This window comes from Rhincodon typus, chromosome 13 (assembly GCF_021869965.1).
Source record: "Rhincodon typus isolate 14 chromosome 13, sRhiTyp1.1, whole genome shotgun sequence".
Taxonomy (NCBI): domain Eukaryota; kingdom Metazoa; phylum Chordata; class Chondrichthyes; order Orectolobiformes; family Rhincodontidae; genus Rhincodon; species Rhincodon typus.
Genome location: NC_063344.1, coordinates 52330272 through 52351545, shown reverse-complemented (window position 1 = coordinate 52351545; position 21274 = coordinate 52330272). Strand labels below are relative to the sequence as shown.

General features: G+C 39.3%; 1 protein-coding gene across 6 annotated transcripts in view; it reads right to left on the bottom strand.

Moving 5' to 3' along the window:
- Nucleotides 1–20638, bottom strand: part of LOC109926975 (SPRY domain-containing SOCS box protein 1) — a 193771-nt gene extending 173133 nt beyond the window's left edge. The window contains exons 1-2 of one of the 6 annotated variants that reach the window (XM_048604078.1): nt 20302–20626; nt 17938–18000 (exon numbers count right to left, since the gene is read on the bottom strand). The gene's annotated coding sequence lies outside the window, so the exon portion shown is untranslated. Of the gene's footprint in view, nt 1–17701; nt 17804–17937; nt 18001–19132; nt 19154–19863; nt 19946–20301 lie in introns of those variants that run through there. The other 5 variants (XM_048604086.1, XM_048604077.1, XM_048604080.1 and 2 more) reach the window with 5 other exon arrangements.
- Nucleotides 20639–21274: the final 636 nt, after the last annotated feature.

The following is a 21274-nucleotide window of genomic DNA, read 5'->3' as shown; positions in this document are numbered from 1 at the left end:
GTCAAAAACCTAGAATTCCCTTCTTGACTGACAGCACAATGAGTGGACCTACACTACATGGACTACAATAGCTCAAAAGGCAGCTCATATTACCCCTAGAGAAATTAGGATGGGTGTCAAATATCGGCCTTGACAGTGTTAGTGCTCACATCCCAGGAAAAAAAATATATAAAAAGCCCAGTTATTAATATTGGCATTAGATTTTTGAAAACTTAACTTCAATAAAATAAATGTTAACAGAAATAGTGCGATCAAGTTAAGCTTTCATTCATAATACTGGCAGAGCAATAATAGCTTAAGATTTCTACATCAGCTTAGATATCTAAATTATTTCCTGCTGGCATTTCTATTTCTCCAAGTTTGATAATGCATTCTTAGAAATCTAGCAGTAGTCAGCAAGTAGAAGGAGATTGTTTTCTTAAACCACAGATGAATGCAAAACAAGGATTATCTCCACTTTCAAATTAGATTGTTTACTTTTAGGTTTGGTGTTAGAATTTCTCTAATTGCAATTTTATAGATAAACTTTTGAAGTATAAAGCTGACAAAATTCTTAGAAATTGTGAAAAGAGATCAACGCTGAGCTGCAATGTTGTATGTGGGTGGGCAGCAGAGATAGCAGCACATTCCCTCCCACAGACAGCATATTGTGCAGTATACACTGTAATCCTCCTAACCCAGAGATACAACTACAAAGGACTGAGATATAGTATGACAGAACAATGCTCTTGCAACAGGAGAACAAAAATTAGAACTAAAATCAAATTCCTTTAACTAGTTTTTTTAAATCACTTCCCCTCTATTCCGAGAACGGAGGCAAAAAGCTGTGCTCTATATCTTCAGGAGGTTACTATGTCAAAGGAGGAACCTCATTAAATTCCACAGTATTGCCATAAATCATATATAACAATTTGTCACCGACAGTTTGAAAAACATATCCAAGCCCTAATCACAATCAACAAGAATTTGTTTGGTCTTGTATCACTAAAAATGTTCCAAGGTACTAGACTATAGTCCGTCTATCCCCAACACCAGCTTATCATCATATTTGTATTTATTTATGCCTTAATGCAGAAGAATATTCTAAGGTACTTCAGGGTACAGGAATAAAACCTGATATTTAGCCACAAATAAAAAGGAGCAATAACCAAAAGTGGAAGCATAAGCTCAGTCAGAGGACGTAAGTTTCAAGAAAATTCTGGATGCTGGAGGGGGGAGAAAAGAGAAACAGAGTAGCTGGAGGAATAATTCCAGAGTGACACCTAGGAAACAAAAGGTATGGCTACCAATGGAGGAGTAAAGGAAGAGTAGAAAAGCACAGTCAAGGGGCTGGATTCTGAAGAATGAAGAGTTTGAAGTTTCAACCAGGTTTATACGGCCAGAGTGAGATCTAGAAGAAAAATTCTTTAAAAAGTGAAATAACTCCACAGATGCTGGTATGCCATCACCAAGTCACCTTTTATTTACACATGCACAGTACTTGACACTGGTCCAGTTTCCTCAGAGCCAGCTCTGAGTGACCAGGATGTCTGACACTCCTGTTTATATCTGTCAGCCAGGGCTGCCTAATTGGGACTGTTAACCTGGTGCAATCAGGAAACTCATTCTATGAGGTTCACCTAGCTGACCCCATTACAAATCACACAAGTACTGGAAATTTTCAATTTGACTCGTAGGCAACTAAGAACTAATGTAGATCTGAGAGAACAGGTGATGAACAGGAGGAGTAGGTCCATCATCATCTCAACCCTGTCCTGCCATTCAGCAAGATCATGGTCCATTTGCCAAAAGTCTCAACTTCAGTTTTTTAGCAAGATCCTCATAGCCCTCAACTTCCCAATATTTCAAAAATGTATCTACCTCCTCTTTAAATACTTTGTGATCTAGCCTTCTGAACTGTCTGTCATTGAGACTTCCAAACATTCACTATCTTCCCATAGAAGAAATTCTTTTGCCTTTCCGTTTTAAACAGAGCAGATTTCTTTATACCAGTCTTTATTCAATAAGAACTACAGTCTGTAGTATGGAAACAAATGAAGTAAGGTACTATGCTCATCCAAGCTGACATACCTAACAAAAACGTGGAGTTCAAAAGATCTCTCATACTGCTGTATTATCGCATTTTATGTTCTTTCAAGAGAATGCCAATTTATATTTTAAATTATTACAAAGTTTTGTTTTCTTTTGTTTATGGGACGTGGGTGTCACTGGCTAGGCCAGCATTTATTGGCCATCTCTAATCGCCGAGAGAGTAGGTAAGAATCAACCAAATTGCTCTGGGCTGGAGCCACTTATAGCACAGACTCAGTAAGGACTTTTCCAATAATCAACAGTGATTATGTGGTCACTGCTCGACTTGGTTTTTATCTCAGATTTTTGATTTTTTGATTTTAAATTTCACCATTTGCCATGTTGGGATTTAACCCCATATTTGCTATGGCAATGGGTTTGAATCAATGAATGCAGTTACAGCTCCAGATTTAGAAAGCTGATGTTGTTGAAACATTTGAGAAGTTTAAATAAAAGTGCATATTAATCTTACTGGCATTTGTTTCAAAAAAAAAGGAAGAGGTCAGCTACATCCTTTGGTTGACAGGAGAGAACAGTTTGGGTCTTTTCAAGTGACAAGTGAGGACAACATTAAAAACCAGACAAAATTTGAGATATTCAGCAGACATCTCCATGGAATTCAGATCACATAAGATTTAAGGACATGAATTTCAGAGTCGAGAGGTTGGTGAGCCCGTTGAAACTTTCTTAAATCAGCATGAGGCGGTCAGACGCATTGAAAACTTTGAAATAGCACATCACCACTATTCCAAAGAAGAAATCAGTGATTTATCCACCAAGTACCAATTGAGATTATGAGCTCCAAGAAATTATGAAAATAAAGTGAGTGTCAAAGTCACAGAGCTAATAGATTGATTAAATTACATAATTGAGTCCTGCAGCACTTGGTGAGATCTTGTAAAATACACTTGATATATGCTCCAGTATCTGGTTTTAAGGTCTGATAATTTCAGATATCTCATAACTGTAAGAACATAAATAATTAACTGAGAGAACTTGATAGGACAGATAAGCATTCTGTAATTCTGTAACCTTTCAGGATTTTAAATAATTGCAATGGATATCATTCCAAAAGAGTTATTAACCTTGTGCATTTTCCATGGTTCTTGATGGAACATCACTGAAGACATGCAATCAGTTTCTACATAGTGAGACCAATTCTGCTGATGCAATGTTCTTAATATTTTCAAGTTGTCCAGAAAAGTTTGGAGCACGATTTTTTCCGAACAGCAAAAACATAGTTTTTGTGCTCCAGAGTAATACACATTTATGTCCTTCATTGTTATTTCTAATTACTTCTTGATTATTAATCTGCTTCTCAACAAGCAAGGTTAAGCTTTTAAGGTACAAAATACATGGTTATAGCATTCAATTACAGATGTAAAGCTATTTTTCATTGCTTCAGCAGCCATGTCACATTTTTGACACACGAGTTACATACTGAATACAGCTTAGAAAAGCCTCACAAAAATCTAACTGGCCTTTAGCCTCAGTATCTCAAAGCACTAGGGAGGGAAAGGGTGGGCATTTTTCAAATTTCCAATGAACATGCTGTGATTCATGCTAGAAAACACGGACAGGGAGAATCAAGAGCTAGATTTTTTAAGAGCAGGATTGGAAATAATACCCACGTTCTCATCAACAGGTGTTATCTATGCATTTTACACCATTTACAGGTGTTAATGTCTCCGCTAAATCCACTTCAACACAAATCGCCCCTCCCCCCATCAATTCAATTTCTTTTAAATAAACTTTGTTGGAAGGAGGGTATTTAAGGAATGAAATAAAAAGGGGAAAACGAACAGATAAAAAACTGTCAAGCCGAGTACAGAGCAGGATGAGATGTAAAAGTCAGGAAATTTGGCTATTGGAAAATAATTTTGAACAAATTGATACTTAAATTTCCTTCATCACCTACTTTTTGTTTTAACATGAGGAGTTAACAACTGTATTAAAAATATGCAAAGAACTAAATTAAAATAAATATTAAAAATTCCACTAAAAATAGTCACTTTGGCTATAGCAACATTGTAAAGATCCAAATCTGGATCAGTCATGAAGCTTGTATTTTTGTCGCCATCTGATTAAATTAGGCAATGACTTTTAGTAGTCCGAGTGATCTTGGCCTTCAGCCACAATATTAGACCAGTTTATTCCATAAAAGGGCTTAAAGTAAATTACTGTTATTGTGAATCTTTTGACACACACACTTTTCAAGATCAGGCCAGTGGCCGCTTCATGTCAAACTCCACACGCCCCCCCACCCATTTCATGATACGTTTAGCCTTAGGCACACCTTTCAGGCAGATTTCCTTTTTGTACATTCCCACACCATTTCACTAGCACGGAATTAGATTGCTGCAGCACAACCATCTAGTGAAGTAACAAATGTAATGACTTTTTCCTTAAAACCAGCTTCAAGCTTCATTCTTTTTGATGAAGGAACCATTTTGGTTTGTCAGTCATCACACATGGTCTATCTTCAATGCGTATGTCTTAAAATCCTATACATCATCTGGGCAACATGGCCTGGTTATGCCCATCTAGTTCCATAAGTCAACTTAGAAGGAGAACCAATATGCATTGCTGAGGTGAAACATTGAGGGCAACTTATAACAAAAGCATTCCTTGGTGTAGAAGTCAACCTCGATTTCATCCTGTGTATAAATCTAAATATGACTTTTGATACTGAAAAAATGGGTTTGGTTAATATGTTGGACAGAATGTACATTCCAATCAATGTAAACTTTAAAAGCCCTCATACAGACCTTGAAACATTCACAGTTTACGGAAACTCGAAGATGATTAATCTATTCAGGGTGCATGGCTAGCACTGACGTCTAATGTGTTTTTTTCTTAAAAGCAACTGGAGCAAATGATTATGGAAGCTTGATTTGCCTTGAACATTGCTTGCATTTAAAATTCTGGATTCCTTTTTGATGGCTTTTCAATACATGTGGGTGAAACACACTGCGAATCAAACAGAAAAACCTTGTGCAAACCCCTGCCCGAGGACCAAAACAAATAGATTTGGTTTGGAACGCTCAGTAACTCGGGCTTGTTTATCCCATCATGAAAGATGTCAGAAATGTTTTTTCTTATAGAAAGAGAACGGTTCTTCTCCAAATAACTACTTATACAAAACAAAAACAGGTTAAGTGAAACAATCTACCTAACAGGTTAAAGAAACAAAGATTTACATTTAAGATTCCACAAATTGCAATGACCACATAATCTGTTTTAATCATGTTAATTGAGATTTCATTATCGGATTGGATGCTGGGAGAACTCCTGCACTCTCCTCTAAATAGCATCATGGGATTCATTACATCTTTCTGACAGGACAAATATCTCAGATTCACATCTCAGTTGCAAGACTGCATATCTGCTAGTTTACTAATCTCTTAGTATTACATCAAAATGTACCTGGATTAGTTCCTCCTGCATGACAAAAATTTCCTTTGTACTGCATCTTGAAAACAAAAAAAACTTTCCAAGTCATTCAAGCAACAAGCACAAGGAAATTAATGCTAAACCAAAAGAAAGGAATTAGGAGGATGTGGCCAAAGAATGATCAAAGAGGTTGATATTGGAGGGAATTTTGAGAAATGGTAATTATCAAGTCAAATTTCTAAATATGATGGCCTAAGGGATGTGAAAGAACTCAGCACAGGGTGGTTTTAAAAAAAAAGTGGAGATGAACAGAAATTCAGAGTCAAAGAGTGGAGTATTCCGTGGTGGAATTTGGGAGTTCAGAGATCTATTGGTGTCTCCTTTCTCGCTCAGTTTGTGTTTGGAACTGGGACTTGCTTATAGATCAGAAAAAAAAAATCAGAAGGCTAAGCAGGACAGGAATAGACTGAAAAAACAATTAGGGGCTAATTGTAGGGGTTGAGTCGGCAGCATTGCAACAGTAGGAATCTTTGAGATTGACTGGAGTGTCAAATTCAAACCAAATTCAGTGTCAATAGGGTGTCAAAACTGAAGTTTTGGTTTAGCTGGTAGAATGAGACAGGCTGCAAAGAATAAGGAAATGGGACTTGATGTGTCTTCACAAGGTTAATCTAGAAGTGTTACACTTCCAAGACTTCATAGTGTGTTTCAGGCCACTAATTTTCCATTTTCAAGACTCCAAAAGATTATTCAGTGAGCAAATACAGTGATTCAGATGATTATAAGGTCAGATCATAATCTATACTAAATTAGGTGATAGATATCATCAGTTAAATAAACGATTCGGATGTGAACGATGGAGGTATGATTAGTCAGTTTGCAGATGACACCAAAATTGGCAGTGTAGCGTACAATGAAGATGGTTACGCTGGAGTACAACAGAACCTTGATCAGATGGGCCAATGGACCGACGAGTGACTGATGGAATTTAATTTAGATAAATGTGAGGTGTTGCATTTTGATTGATTGATTGATTGGTTTTATTGTCACGTGTACTGAAATACATTGAGCAGCCTTATTTACGAGCAGTACAGGCAGATCACAGCAGGCAAAGGACGTACAGATCAAAAAGACTTAGAGGAATACAAGTTAAATTGCAATGTTACAATATTTGATGATATAGTCCATTTAACAGTCTGATAGAAAGATAGATAGGTCGGACGAAGCTGTTCCTGAACCTGTTTGTGCATGTATTCAGGCTTCTGTATCATCTGCCTGACAGAAGAGGTTGTAGGAGGTCATTACCAGGGTGCAATGGTCTTTGATGACATTGGCTGCTTTTCCACAGCAGTGAGCTGTGTAAATAGAGTCCATGGATGGAAGGTTGGCTTCCGTGAACACCACCTTTTGTAGTTTCTTACAGTCCTGGGTAGAGCAGTTGCCATACCAGGCCGTTATGCATCCAGACAGTATGCTTTCAATGGTGAATCTGTGGAAATTGGCGAGGGACCTTATTGACAGGCCAAACTTCCTGAGCTGCCTGAGGAAGAAGAGGCACTGTTGTGCCTTCTTGGCTGTCGCATATACTAGGGAAGTTTAGGGCAGGTTGTTAGTTATCGCCACTCCAAGAACTTGATGTGCTTCACTCTCTCAACTGCAGTTCCGTTGATGAAGATGGGGATGTGTTCTCTCCTCTCGTTCTGAAGTCGATGATCACTTCTTCAGTTTTGCTAATGTTGAGAGACAGATTGTTTTCATTGTACCACGTCACAAAGCACTCTATCTCCCTTCTGCATTTTGACTTGTCACTGTTAGACATCTGTTCCACTATAATGGTGTCATCAGTGAACTTGTAGATGGCATACATTGGGAACTTGGCAACACAGTCATAGGTGTACAGGGAGTACAGTAGAGACCTGAGGATGCATCCATGGGGGGGCTCCAGAGTTGAGTGTTACTGTGGAGGAAGTGCAGTTACCTATCCCCACTGATTGTGGCCCATGTGTCAGAAAGCTGAGGATCCAGTTGCAGAGGGCAGAGCCGAGTCCAAGGTCATGCAATTTTGATATCAGTCTGGAGGGGACAATGGATAATGGTGCTGAAGGAAGAGCTGTAGTCAATGAGCAGGAGTGTGATATAGGTGTCTTTGTTGTCCAGATATTCCAGGGATGAGTGTTGGGCTAGGGATATGGCATCCATTGTGGCCCTGTTATGTCAGTAGGCAAACTGTAGGGGATCGAGGCAGTTTGGGAGACTGGAGTTGATGTAGGCCATGACCAGCCTCTCAAAAGGACTTTGTGGTTATTGAGGTCAGAGTTATTGGGCAGTACTCATTAAGGCACAGTGCATGTATTTTCTTGAGTAAAGGGACGATGGTGATCTTCTTGAAGCAGGTGGGGACTTTGGCTCATAGGAGGGAGAGGTCGAAGGTGTTGGTCGCACAAGATCTGAGTGCTCGGCTGGGGATACTGTCTGGGCCCATCACTTTCCTTGGGTTGACTCCCAGGGAGACCGATCTGACTTCTGAAGCGGTGACAGAGGGAACAGGTATGTCTGGGGTTGTTGGGACAGCAGTTGCCACGCCGGTGGTATTCTGCTTCAAACGAGCATAGAAAGCATTTAGTGTGTCAGGGAGGGATGTGTCATTGCCTGCTATCTTACACTGTTTCATTTTGGGTCCTGTAATGTCGTTTAGGCCTTGCCATAGGCGGCGGGAGTCTGTTTGGTTGGTCTTGTCCTCTAACTTAGTCTGGTACTGCCTCTTGAACTCCCTGATTTTGGGGAGGGCATAACTGGATTTTGGTATGGCAAGCAGGACAGAACTTATACTTAAATGGTTGGGCCTTGGGGAATGTTGCTGAACAAAGATCTAGGCGTGCAGGTGCATTGTTCCTTTACAGTGGATCCACATGTAGACAGAGATAACACAGTGTGGAGCTGAAGGAACACAGCAGGCCAGGCAGCATCAGAGGAGCAGGAAACTTGAAACTTCGCCTTTCCTGCTCCTCTGATGCTGCCTGGCCTGCTGTGTTCTTCCAGCTCTACACTGTGTTATCTCTGACTCCATCATCTGCATTTCTTACTATCTCTGATGTAGACAGGGTGATCAAGGTAGCTTTTGGCACACTTGCCTTCGTTGGTCAGTGTATCAAGTACAGGAGTTGGGCCTTCATGTTGCAGTTGTACAGGACATTGGTGAGGCTACTTTTGGAATACTGCATTCAATTCTGGTCTCCTTGCTATTGGAAAGTTGTTGTCAAACTTGAAAAGGTACAGAAAAGATTTACACGGACGTTGCCAGCATTGGAGCTATAGGGAGAGGCTGAATAGGCTGGGACTTTTTACCCCTGCAGTGGAGGATGAGGGGTGAGCTTATAGAGGAGGCACAGTGGGTCAGTGGTTAACGCTGCTGCCTCACAGTGCCAGGAACCCGGGTTCGATTCCACCCTCGGGCGACTGTCTGTGTGAAGTTTGCACATTCTCCCCGTATCCGAGTGGGTTTCCTCCGGGTGCTCCGGTTTCCTCCCACAGTCCAAAGATGTGCAGGCTAGGTGGATTGGCCATGCTAAATTGCCCGTGGTGTTCAGGGATAGATGGGTTATAGGGGGATTGGTCTGGGTGGGATGGTCTGAGTGTCAGTGTGGGCTTGTTGGGCTGAAGGGCCTGTTTCCACACTGTAGGGATTCTATGATATTCTATGATGATAAAATCATGAGGGGCCTGAATAGGGTAAATAGGCAAGGTTTTTTTCCCTGGGGTGGGTAAGTCCAAAGTAGAGGGTATAGGTTTAAGGTGAGAGGGGATAGATTTAAAAAGGGACCCAAGGGCCAACCTTTTCATGCAGAGGGTGGGTGCATTTATGGAGTGAGTTGCCAAAGGAAGTGGAGGCAGGTACATTTACAACACTTAAAAAGACATCTACATGGGTATATGAATACCAATGTTTTAAATGAATATGTGCCAAATGCTGGCAAATGGGACTAGATCAGTTTAGCATATCTGGTCAGCGCAGTTGTGTTGGACCAAAGGGTCTGCTTCCATGTTGTATAACTCTATGACTCTGCAGATCAAAACACACTCCCAAACTTACAACAAGAGATGAGAAAAGAAAAGAAGTCCTAAAACTCACTGGTGGGAAGTGAGAACAATGCTCGACTCTGGTGACAACAGTTACACTCCACGCTGCCTCCAATGACACTCAATTGTGGTGGCTCATGAGCTAGCCAGACTGGCTATCAATATGGGAACCTTGAATAAAGGTTTGCTTCTTGCAGCAAGACAGCCTGACAGAACACAACATTGGCAATGCCCTCTAATGGTCCAGTAATCCCCAAGGTAAACAACATTTTTTCAGTAACAGCTTCATGGTGGAGAAAACTAGACATTCAAGCCATTCAGCCATTCTGAACACATGTCCCTGCATCTCCCCTTCCAGGACCAGTAGCATACAACTTTCATTAATATTAATGCTCCAATTCAGAAAGCAAACACAGTTGATAAAAATAACTTTTGCACTGATCTCTGCGAACATATCCAGAATGCCCCTCCCAAGGGCAAAATAGTCATCCTTGGTGATGTCACCATCAGAGTTGTCATGACAACCTGGCATGGAAAACACGGAGTTTCAAAGAGCAATGAAAATGGATATCCACATTTGGAACTCTGTGCAGAGAAGCAGCTGCCCACAATTGTCATTTTCTTTCAATAAAAAGATCACTTCAATAGCATGCAGCATAATCCTCACTCTCAACACCAGCACTTATAGGCTTCATGTTATTGCATTAGTGTGACGAAAAGGACAGCCTATATACTCAAGTGCTGATTGTGATACAGTCCTCTGACTTGCTTGCTTGGAGCAGAACTTCCATTTCAAGCCGAAGCCCAAGAAAAGTCGAGACAACCTTATGAAGAACTTTTGAGTCAGCAACCTGTAAACTACATTTTGCCAGAGACAGACGTCAAACCACCATATAGACCAGACAGGAACATTTTGATTTCACTGCTGACTCCACTCCAAATCAACTATGGATACTTCCAACTAGGTCACTGGGTTCAGCTCGAGGTAGAATATGGACTGGTTTAATGAAAATAATAATCCAAATGCACCTAATTCTAGGTGACACATTAATTATTATGGCAAAGTCTGATTTGCTCAATGTTGCTTCACTTAAAGTCACATTTTTAAAAATGTCATTAAATAAGGCATTATTAATGGCAAAAATAATACTATTCACCAACATAAAGTCATTGATTCTAGGAGTAGAGCATGCAGGAAAAGTAAGAAACATAAATGCAACTTCGATCAGAGATGACATAACGTACTTAATACTTTTACTGAATCAACCAGTCTCCTTTGTTTCAGTTCAAATAATGAGAAAGATTATTGATCAAAGTAACAAAAGGCTGCAGTACAACACAAACTGTAAAGGATTATGTTGCCCTTGAGATATTTTGTTCAAACCCAATTATGATGGAAGATTTTGTTTGTTGTGACTTGCTATTCTGGTTACAATTTATATTTAAATGTATAATTATATTAATAACTATAACTGGAAAAATTACCTTAATTAAGTCAAATCATGTTGTCTGGAGAAATGAGTGTGCCCTATTAAACTTTGAATTATGCCCCAACTCATGATGTAATCATAAAAAAAACCTTCAATGTGCATCATTTACTGCAGTCCAAGTTACCAAATTGCTCTGTCCACCCTTTGGTGCTGATGGTACATGTTCCATTAATTAGATTTAGAGATCATATGACAATACTACATCTCAACTGATATGTTAAGTTTGTTATTAAAATGCACAATAACATTTACTTATAAAGAACATTATAATACATAAAATATACAAAATAAAGGGAAATGTCAAAGTCCATGAAAACTCTATAGACACTACACAAACTGAAATAAATGTTAATTTTCACTTAAAGTGCAACTGTAAATATATAAAGAAATTCTTTCTTGCCCCACCCCCCACCCCCCCCCCCCCCCCCCCCCCCCCCCCCCCCACTCCCCCACTCCCCCCCCCAGAATAGCAAGCCTGATTATTGAATTTTTCATGTATTCTAGAAACATATGGGCATTCCCAATGATGTACTTGAGTAAAAACATTGCACCCTGCTGAAATAGTGTTTTAATACTTTGTGTACATTAAACCCTTGAGCTTTGTTCAGCAATAACAGTTGCCATCTTTGTTTCACTACAAAGATTTTAAAATTAACACAGTTACATTTGTTTCACTCAAAAATTAGACCAGACAGATGTCACATTCATTCCAATCATTCTTAATGCATCAGGAACTGACAAACAGATCTGTGAATCAGTGACCCTAAAATAGCATCCCTTTTTAAAACCAACGTGGTCAAATTTAGAAATTAAATGTTCAAAAAGAGGGCTTGACAGGATTAAAAGCTCAATTTCTTTGTATGATTTTTGGAAAATTATTTATTAACTTTGAGAAGCTGATATGTAGCAACCTGGTAAAAACAAACTGCAGCTTTAAATATCTCAACCAATACTGTGATACGAGGTAACTATTACCAAACTTCAACACATTTCAATTCTGACCTCCATCCTTTTATGGTGACTGCCACATCTTTCTAATATTATATGATCCTTTAGCAATGATAAGCTTATAGTATTAATTCAAAATGTTGGCTTGACCTAATTTTAGACAGAAGCAGAGAGAGATCCCCTGGAGGCCATAGTCTCACACCATTTGGTTTTGACATCATACGCACCACAGTTCTGGCTTTATCAAGTTGGTTTTCAAATGTCCTCAAGGTGTTCCTTGTACTAAACTTTCAAAGAAATCTACCTACAATTAATTTCAATGTTTAGACATTGGTGGAGGGATGTTCTATGCAAACAATACAAGGGTGGTACAAAACCTGCTGTGTGGCCCAAAGCCAGAAAATAATTGACTTGTTAACTAACTAGAATGAGTTACTTCATTTGAAATGTGTACAAAGATACAAATAATGCCAGAACCTCACCAACAGTATGTCTTCTGTAAAGGTTAAAGCAGAAAAATTAACAACCACTTTAAAAATGATAAGCCATATGGAACAGAAGATATTACATCTGCTGTAACAAATACTCCTGTACAGTGAGCATTAGAATGTGAAAATAAATTTGTAGATTGCTGAATATGCAGTAAAAATACAATATCGCCCTTAAGAATTATTGAATAGTAAGACTTAGGCAATTACCCAGAATAAACATTTGAGTACAAAACACTGCCAATTTAACGGAATACCCAAGACTGCACAATTAAAACTGTTTTCCACTTTTTAGGTTCCAGTTTACTCTATGCAGTCATTAGAATATGTTTCTCTGAATTGGAGTGTAAACAAGGAGGAGTTTTCTAGTGGAAGAGCTGGGAAAAGTAGAGAAAGAAAAGCTTTCCAATAATTGAGAGTTTAGTGATTATCCTGGTATTTTGAAGCTCAGCCAAAGCACGATTAACACTGAATTGACTGAACTTAGTTGGAATGCACTAACTGGGCTCAATATCTAATGATCTTGAGCATGCATATCTCAAATTGGACTCTGTTCTGATGAGGATTCAATTTCAATTTCATTTAGTGACTCACCATGTGCCTCTTCCACTCCCAAGTAGTCTATCAAAACAAAATCAAATATTAAGCATAAGCAATGTGACAATTGGCTAAGATCATAAAGGATCACTGGAATCCAAGGGACAATACTAAATCCAGGAATTAACAGAGGAGAAGAGTGAAATGAATGCAAGAAAGGTTAGCTTTTCAAATCTACATAAAAGGGAGTGGGTAGGAGAGAGAAAGACAGAAGAAAAACCTTGATATAACAAGTACTTAAGTTGAGATTCTCCAACACTTGTCTTTCTTTCAGATCTGCAGCATTTTCAATACCTTGCTTTTAAGAGCTATACTGCTTTGATAACTAGTTCCTGTTACTAAGTGGTAACACTGTACACATTGCCAGATTGTTATTCATGCACGACTTTTCCAACGGAGAGAAGTAGCATTTATTTCGCGCAGCTGAAAAATTGGCAAAATAATTGCATCTTAACAAGAAGATGGTAGCTATTAACTTGAGGTAGAGAGAAGTGGAAAGGAGCACAAAGCTTTTAGGAAGGAATCTGTATCAGGAAAGGCAGGGCGAGTGAAAGCTCAACTATCAATTTTGGGTGGAGTGTGGATCATTAAGCCACAACATCAGAAGACTTCAGAATTTAAGGGGGGTAGAAGGCTAGAGGAGGGTTTGACTGTCAATGGAGTGACAGCAAAAGACTGAAAGAAACATCATGGACTTTGAACACCTTACTTGCTCAATTATTTGCTAAGCTGAATGCAGTCAAAAATGGGGAAAAGTCCTGAAGTATTTTGAGCAGTTAAATCATTTCATACTTCGTTCATTGGTGTATTTTCCTTTTGAAAATTAAGGACATATTTATTATGATAAAATTTTGCAAGTAAAAACAGATTGTAATTGTATTGGTAAATGTTTGGAATGCCTCTCACATTACTAAGTTGCATCTATGTCCAACTCAGAGGTTTTCAACGAGTGTGCCTCATCAAGGTGAGAAGTGTGCCACCAAAATCTTGGGAAGCAGAGGGCTTCGCGTAGACTTCTGATGCCACACATGCATAGAAATTGGCCAAACACTCGGTCTGAGAATACGTCATGATCGAGGAGCATATGCACAGTAAAGAGGAACTCAATTGCTGAATAACTGTTGAACTAGCCTGCCCCCTGGACATTTTCCCTATTTGCACAGATTTTAAGGTAAATATTTTTGGATTTTCTTTAAGTTAAGCCACTGATCTGAGTAGAAATGAATAAGTAGTTGCAAGCGTGTTGTTGCAAATCTCTCTAGTAAGGCTGAAACCATAGTAAATATATATAAGCGTGACATTTATGAGCAATCAATTCAGCTGAAAAAAAAGTGAATGTGCTGTGGAATTGTTTATATTACTGAAGCAAGCCTTGATACTAAAAAGGTTGGGAACCACTGATCTAACTTACAAAGATGCAATTTAACCAATCTGCACATAATTTACTAAAATTGCAGATTATATTGTGCAATAGACAGGAAATTGTATATGTATATGTATTTATTCTCCACTTATATCCACACCGTAAAAGGCATATTGTTCCCAACAACACTCAGCTTTCAGTTAATGGTGCAGACTAGATTCATTACATATACTATAAAAGGAAATGGGTACAAACCATAGTTATGAGTTAGTAACATTTTAAAAATACATGTTATATATGTATTCATTTGCAAATCACTGAAACTAAAATTGAAGGCTGTGAATATGTCCAAGTGGGAAATGTCAAAGCTTAGCAAGTTAATATGCAAATTAATTTAATCAGATTAGTTACTTAATGGTAAACTATATAATATACAAAAGATTTATCACAAAATATGTTTCATTCCTAAAACAGAAGAGTAGAGTACTTGTATGACTCACTTCAAGAACCAATACATATCCCACAGATTTTAGTGCATTTGCTGCCAGTTTTAATTCATGTATACTCAAGAAAATTACTGAACTGAAACAAAAATAGAAGTCACTACAGAGTTTCAGAAAGCATTGTTACCTGTACACAAAAGAAACAGACGGCTATTTAGAAATAAACAAGGATTCAAAGAAAAAAATCACCAAGTGTTTTGTTCATTGCATATCTCTACTTCCAACAAAGAATGATGCAATTTGAAATTGTTTAAAACTAATATCAGAAAATTTACTTCAATTCTACTTTCACACTTTACAAAACCAAACCCAGCAATATTGCTTATACAGAACCAACAATAATTTTCTTTTACATTTTCCTCCCGATCATCTGCTAACTCAATGAAATCTCACTAGCACAGGTCCGCTGTACTGCTTCACTATTATCCTAGTTGAGCTTAGTCAGCACAGATTTAGAGTCAAACCAAGGGCATTCCTGGATTGTGAGGTTCAGCTAAACAATGAATAAACTTTAAGCTATTGGGAAGCATTCAAATGCATTTAAATCTGTGAATGTGGTTGGTTCTGTTGAATCTCTTGATTTTAGAGGTTACAAAATTCTGATTGCGTATCAAGGCAATTCTGTTGCTGTTCAGAGATTTCTCAGTCTCCCTGGTAACACACTCCAATAAGGTACACAGATTTTAAAAGTTAATATACTCAAAATCATTGCCCATTGTCTACTGACAGCAATAAGTCACAAATCACAATTGTTTCCAATGTACATTACCAGATGAACTCAAACAACTCTGTGCTGCCACAGAACAAATATTGGTTCTCTTCTGCTTTAAAATTGTCTTTATCAATCACTGTTATTCGGATGAAGAGACAGTGCTACAAATTCTTCATATTAATGATGCTGGAGTTGCTCTTCATGCTTACCTACTGCAAACAAGCATACCGTACGTAACTCATTTAGTTCAGGTTTACATGTTCAAAAAAGTGCAAAAGTTACATATTGCATACAAAAATTTGGATTGCAATTAGCAAAATCAAACTCTTACAAAGACTCATGCCACTGAAATGAAGATGTCAATTTTTATGATGGTTGCAAGTTCTTTAGAGTACAACGATTAGTCTGGCTGCACCGAGAGGGAGCAAAAAGCCAGAGGATCAATAGAAATTGGTCCCTGAGCATCATCAGCACAATTGTTGGCAGCTATCCTCAGGCAAGTCTTTAAAATAGATTTGCATCAAGTTGCAATTCCTATTGAATCAGGGGAGCACTTCTGCTCCTACTGGCTCCAAAAAGCAAGGTTTGTGAAAAGACTAAATGCTTGGTCAAAGAGATCGACAAAAAGATGGGAAAGCAAAGCCAGGCTTGCAGCTTTGACTTAAGCAGATGAAAGCACATTCACCAACAATTGACACCCAAGAGGCATAATTTGGAGGTATGTAGCTCTCAAAATGTTAGAAATTGGAGGTAGTTACACATCTAGATCCAATAATGTGATTTAAAGTATGTCTGATGGACTGACAGTTAATGTAGGTCAACAACTACATTACGTGGAGGACTGGATGCATTTAATGGGCAGTAGAATGGTGGAAAATGGAAAGAGAAAATTGAAATACTTTAGGAGGAGAAAAAGAAATTAATCTGTAGCAAAAAGGTGAAAATAGGCAATGTTATGGATATTAAAGGAGATTGATATAAGCTTGAATCTTGTTATGGGGTCAAAAATGGCATTCAGGCTGTAAACAGTCAGCCTTGATTGAAGACACGCACCAGGGCAAAAACAGAATCAGTAGGGGAAATAGACAATGATTTCAAGCTTTCCATTGTTTTAGTAGAGGAAATTGTAGCTCATCTGGGACTGTTTAGACGTGAAGCAGATTGATAAAAAGGAACACTAAGTTGCTTGAGACTTAGTGAAAACTTTGGGTTTTCAGCATACATGTGGAACCTGACACCAAGTCTTCAGATAATATTGTCAAAGTACATCTGGAGATAGGAAAGAGGAAGGGCCTAAGCCAGACAGAAAAGTCGAGATATTACTAGATGGCTATAGTTCAATCGGTAACACCAGAACCAAGCAAGGCTGTCCTTCTCAAATGGAGAGTTGAGAGACATCGAGTGGTGGTCAACTGTGTGAGAGGTTGCAGGAAAGTTGAAGAAGACCAGGAAAAATAGCGCATCATAGTCACAGAGGATGCCATAACAGTTATTGATTAGGGTTGTTCAAGTTACATGACAGGGTGAAAAATGGAACTGCGATGAAAGTGAGCAGAGATATCAGAGGCAACAATTTTACATAAAAGACCTAGAAAAGCAAAGGGGAGATGGGACAGTAATATGCAAGGTCAAAAGTGTCATTTGGGGAAGGAGCAATGAAAACAGTTTTGAATAGCAGCAAAAAAAAACCATTTACAATGTCACAGACACTGGTACAGGAATAGCTAAAATAATTAGAAATAATAATCAATTTACATATGGCATTATGATTTCCAGTGAATCTTTGTTGAACCAATAGTGTAGTTTTATGTCTCAGATACAAACATAGACAATTCATATCTTTAGTCAAATTGAAGCAACAGATAACCTCTCCATCAGGTGGTTAACCATTGAGATTTAAAATTCTCACCCTGAAATCACACTGACACTTCTCTTTGTAATGGACTCCAGCTAAGGCAAGAAACTTTAAAGTATAATACTCCTCCTGATCTATCCTTAAAAGGGAAAAAAAAATTTATTCTTAGAATTAAACCATCTCGTGAACAGTTTTTGCAGCTCACCTGTTGGTTCATGGAAGCAAACAACAGACTCAATCCCACATCCAATTTCAAGCAGGTGGCATGATACAGGAAAGTTACAGCAATAGTTAAACTAGCCTTGGTGCCTGTAATTAATGCTGAAAGGGAGTGTATCAACACGCAAGAGAGACTTATTTAAATGGTTAAATGCAATGGTTATTGCTACTTAATTACCCAAACACTGCTATTGGTTGTTTCTGTTCATGAAGAATACCTACCTGAACCAGGTTGTGAGGGCTGCTATTGTGCATCAAGTTGTTCCCAGAGCAAGTCATTGCCTTCTGGGGGAGCAAGAAAAATATCAACAATTCAATTAGTTAACATAAAAGTGGCTTACCTGAGATGAGCTGCTATGCCCATCACAGGTTTGTAGCATGACTTGGTTAACCCTTTGACAGGGGTATAACAACTCACTCCAGAGTACGTAGAACATTCTTTGTTCCAGTCCTGTTCAGGTGCTCTCCTCCTTCCGCACACCCCCTCCCCCCGCAACACATTGATCTCAGTACCATTTCCTCTTTATGCCCCAAACTGAAAATTTCCAACAATAGTGCTGCCAATTTCTACCTTCCCATAGCAGGTTACTAGCTCTTCCTTTCCTTTACTTCCACCTTCATTTTTAGGTGTAGGCTACCAAACAATTAACTCCCAGTGATCTTATCTTCCACAGTGCTTCCTGCAAGGATTCCATTCAATTCATCTAGTTTTCCTGTTTCCAGTACATTTGTTCTAATAATGTCATCTTCAAAACAATGCTTCTGTTACATCCACCTTTGCAGCCGACAGATCATCCACCACAATTTCTGCCACCAAAGCAACTTGCTCTGCGAAAGATTATTCCATGACACCCTGATTCACTCGATCATTCCGTTATTACTCTTATCCTTTACACAGTTCCTATCCCACTATCCAAGATCCCAAATATTCTTCCAGAACTGCAGTGAGTAAATCAAATAGATTGGGTGATTGCTGTGTAGAACACCTCCATTCAAAGAGCAAGCGTGGCCTTGAGCTTCTGATTGCTTATCATCTTAATTCTCCCCCCACTCTGAATGTTCTGTTCTCTGCAGCCTATATTGTCAATGTGGTACCAAGATTTATTGGAACAAATAGGCACTTTATGGCCTTTGAGACTGGGAGTTCAACAATTTCAGATCATAATCTCTACCAGGATATTTTCAGATGACAGCAGTTGGCAACGATTTTGTTATTGCCTCTTTCTCCTCTAAGCATCTTTTGCTTCTCATTCATTATCATCTCCTCAAACCATCGGCTCTTTCGTCATTTAAGGTCTTATCTCTTCCATTCTCTTACCCTTTTGTTCTCGCTCTCCCCCCCCCCGCTTTCTATACTTGTTTAAAATCTATTGCGTCTCAAACTTTTCCCAGGTCCCTGTTCACAATGCTGGCTCACCTGAGCGTTTCCATCTTGCTATTTCCGTTTAAGCTTTTCAAAATGTCTTTCTGTTACCAACCTAGCCTGAATCATCGTAAAAGTTTTCAGTGGATCTATTCAGGCGTCTCACAGCATCAAAATAATTAACACTGGATTTTAATTATGGATATAACCCATCACTGCAGTATTAGTGATGTGCTGCTGTTAATACCTTGGAAATGAATTTTCTTTTTCAACCCCACATTATTTAATCAGGAAATTGAATCCACCTGATAATCTGTTAAAAGTTTTCACTCCCCCAACTGTTTCAATCGTTACATTAAAAAGGACTACTCTATTGCCCGATTAGGATGGCTGCAAACATCTGAAACGTAGTAATTTGTATTGAAACAGACTCAATATTTCGCAATTGCTTGCAGAATTAACGTGAAACAGTCAAATAAACGTATCCCTTTGTATCAAATGTCAGTAAACATGCAAATTTTAAATTGAGGAACTCTTATCTTCAGGAACACTTTTAGCTCTTTAGAGCTGGAAATGTTGATCTAGAAACTGGGGGGGGGGGGGAGTGGAGGCAAGGAAATACAATTTAAGCCTGCAGGGGTCCAGATAGTCAGATCGATTAATTTGAATGTAACTATCCAATGTTGTCTCGGCAATGTCTGAGGCAGCAGCTGCTGCTGGCCTCAAGCCAGGTCCCTTCTTGACCCGAGAACCAGATGAAACCCCCTCAGTCAATAACTCCTCACCATCAGCCCCAAGTCCAGAGCTCACAAGACAAAACCAGCTCAGTACCACTGGCTGCAATGTTGTCCTTCAGCTGCCAAGATCAAGACTTGTCCTCGCCAGAGACACTGGAAAGGGCAAGCCAGGCTAAGACAAAGCTCCTTAATCCCTCATGGTAATTAGTCATTTAATCACTCAAAGAATACATTTAAAAATGGGTATTCCTCTTCATTCCAACGTATCAGGAATGTTTTAAAAAAAATGCAAACATAAACCAGAATTCTCCTAATATGCATTGTCAGGCGTTAACATGCATAAAGCCGAGATACTTGTTCATAAAGAGGAACGTAGCATGCATTTTTCAGCAAATAAAAGTAATACGTAATAAAAAAAAGAGTAATAACACCCACAATGTTCTCTAAAAGATAACATTTAAATCCACTTGCAAGCGTGTTACTCACCGGGCAGGGAGTCCGAGGGGATGATGAGGTGTTGCTGTTCTTCGATTTTGGTTAAAGAAGGAATCGCCCACGTCTCTTTGCTGATTAAAGTGAACTTTCCTGCACGGTTACCGTGGGCAACTCCTGTTCCCCCGGAGTCCAAGCTTCCGCGCTCCGGCTTCCCTGCGCGCGCACACACAGCTGATTGACATGCGCGCGCACGTGGCTGATTATGCAGGCGCGTGCACACACAGCTGATTGACAGGCGCGCAACAGCTGATGGGCAGGCGGGCGCAGCGCGCGCTCCCTGATGGCCGACGCGCGCGCGCGCCCGCTAGCCCAGCCTGACAAACTCCCCCTAACGTGCCGTGGTCATTGTCTCGACTTTCCCTTTCTTTGCAAGGCCGCTGCTCAGGCACCCAGCTGCTGCTCTAATGATCCATCCGTTCGTTCACGCTCCGAGATAACATGCTGCGATCCCGGAGATCATGTTCATTGCAGCAGGACCGACTCGGCATCCTTAGTATCCTAACGTCGGCTAGGGTTGCAGTAGTCCTTGCAAACGGTGCGGAAACTGTGACCCCTAGAGGACAACATTTATGGTCACGTACTCGCCAGAAGCTTATTTGTATATTACTTCACTCAGAAAGCTCCAGGAACAGCACCTCATCTAACACTTGGGAATTCTATACCCTTCCAGCCTCAAAACTTACGTGTACCAACTTCAGATCATACTGTGCTTCAATCCCCTCCGGCTCTGTACTTGATTATACGCTGTCAAATCTCTAATTTCTTACATTTTTGATGATGGGCCTGAAAGGCTAATTCGTTCCTTTTCTGCAAATGTGGCCTGACCTCGATTTTTTTCAGCACTTTCTGTTTTTATTTAAGTTTGGAATGTTTTGGTTCTATTTAAGAAGTTGCTTACACAGCCCAAAGTACCTCAAAAGTACAGGGTTCCAACACATCAATATCAAATAGACGTATTCGCTCC